Consider the following 2,364-nt stretch of genomic DNA (forward strand, 5'->3'; position numbering starts at 1 on the left):
CCTCTTTTATGAAAGAGAAGTTTCAAACAATGCCACTATATCCAGGTGAGCCTAACAATGTAAAAGATCATCTTCCCTGTGGGCAGGATTGCGTCTCTCATAATGTTTCCTTTAGGGAATCTGTTTTATCTGGATCGTAGAAAGCTGGGGACTAGATTCCAAAAAGTTATATATGTCATTTTATATGTGACTCACTTCCTAACTCTATCCCAAAACTTGTAGGGTGAGGGGGGAACCTGGAAAGATACACTTGTTAAAAAGTGCTTATTTTTGGATGGTTGGATTATTAACTACTGTTTTAAACTTTCTTCTTTATATTTTTCCATATTATAATGAGTATACAACACAGCTATTTCCAGTTTTAAAAGTTCCCATAAAAAATTGCCTTGCTCTGAAAGTCATAAGGAACCATGAGTCTCTTCCACTCATAACTGGAACCGTTAACTACTCATTCTTTCCCATTAGGTTTTATTTTGGGTGGAGTTGTTTAGCTCAATCTCCTGTACCAACTCTTCTTCCTACTTTCCCACCTCACCATCACATCTATTTTATTGTCTCCATCAGTAATTTTTCATCTCCATCAGTATCAAAATATTCTATGTCCCCACAAACAGAACATATAATGTAAAACAAAAATAAGTTACTAAAAATGCATTCGTACTTACAGAGATTTTTTGGAGAGAGATTTTGATAGAAGACCATGTATCCAATCTTCGATCAAGAATAATGGTAAACCGGGAGTCAGATCCATTTTTCCTGCAAAATAAGAGAAAATAATATGTACTTATTAGTAATAATCCAAATTTGCTAGATACATCCTTACTTCTGATTATTTCATTTAATTTGATGTCTTAACTAAAGACAGTTTTGGTTTTGGAAGCTATCACAAAGTGCTACCTTGGAAAACCAATTTATTCCATGACTCACTATTTAAAATATCTTTTTCAGCATTAATATCAATGTTTAAAACAGGCAACTGACAGTGTAATGCAGATAGGTTACTAAAATGGATTTGGAATACTGCAATCATGGGTATGGGTAAATGTTATAGACAGCTGTCTTTCATGATATCAGATTTAACTTTCCATGGTAATCCACCATAAGCCAACAATCATTAATTTATTCATTCATTCAGAAAAATACTATTAAATATGTTTTAATCTTTTGTCTACCATTTTAGGGAATGCAGTTTAGTGGATAACAGAACTTTTTTTTATTGTTAAATGATCTTTAATTGAAACATGTTCCTTTGTAGTTTTTAACTAGCAGGGCATTCCACTGCACCACTGTTGATGTCATCTATGATGTCATGAGGGTGGCAGCCATCAACATTGCAGCCCACAAACTGGGCATTCCCCAGGATCTCCATAATGGTTACAGAGAGTTATATAGTTAAACATCAGTGCCACATCTGTCAGACAATGTTAATAATCTCATCAAAAGTGATATTTCCACTGTGCTTAATGCGGTTTTTCTTCCTTCTTTCTGCCTCTTGGCAGTTCTTTGAGGGCTTTGATGATCAGGGCAGAGGCAGAAGGTACTACCTCAATATGGGCCTGTTTGTTCTGCATGGTCAGTTTCACTGTAATCCCCAGCCTCTTCCAATCAACAATTGCTCAAGCCATGTAAATACCAACATTTTTTTGGAGTCAGACACAGGGGGTTGATCTTGGGGACCAGGGCAGATGTGGCACCAACTTCCTCACTGTAGCAGCTAAGGTATATGATTTTGATTTCATTGGGGTTGAACTTTGGCAGCATGGTGGAGGCAGCAGGTATTGGATGAACCCAGAATAGAGACAACCAAAGAAAGTTACACCTAAGCCTCCTCCAAGCCAAAAGCTTTTCAAAAGCTAGAATTTATATTTGCCCTAAAAAAGACCACTTTCAAGCTTCAAGGGGTGTTCTGTAAATTTAGTTTTTTAGAATTTGATATTTGTCCAGGAGACTCTTCACAATTCTACAATCCTAGATTTGTGCCCCCTTAGTCTTCAGGGTAAGCAACTGTAAAATGTTTCCTTTAACAAATTTATCTTCAACCTAAGTAAGATCTTTAAGGGAACTTTTGAAAGATTCTCTCTTAAAGTGTTCAAGTCTCAAATGTTCTCCAATATCAATAAGTTCCTCCTAATATATTACAACTGGAGGCCCAGTGCACGAAATTCGTGCGGGTTGTCCCTCAGCCTGCACCCTCTCCAACCGCTCGCCTGCCTGCCTGCCTGATTACCCCTAACCACTTCTGCCTGCCGGCCTGATCACCCCCTAACCACTCCCCTGCCGACCCAATCGCCCCCAACTGCCCTCACCTGCTGGCCCGATTGCCCCCAACTGCCCTCCCCTGCAGGCCTAGTAACCACCAATTGC

General features: G+C 38.6%; 1 pseudogene across 1 annotated transcript; it reads right to left on the minus strand.

Annotated features, from left to right (window-relative positions):
- Nucleotides 1-1,258: 1,258 nt before the first annotated feature.
- On the minus strand, nucleotides 1,259-1,761 carry LOC308239873 (large ribosomal subunit protein uL11-like; annotated as a pseudogene). The gene has a single exon. The product of its transcript is annotated as a large ribosomal subunit protein uL11-like (transcript).
- Nucleotides 1,762-2,364: the final 603 nt, after the last annotated feature.

The sequence above is a fragment of the Plecotus auritus genome (genome assembly GCF_963455305.1).
Source record: "Plecotus auritus genome assembly, chromosome: X".
In the NCBI taxonomy this organism is placed as follows: domain Eukaryota; kingdom Metazoa; phylum Chordata; class Mammalia; order Chiroptera; family Vespertilionidae; genus Plecotus; species Plecotus auritus.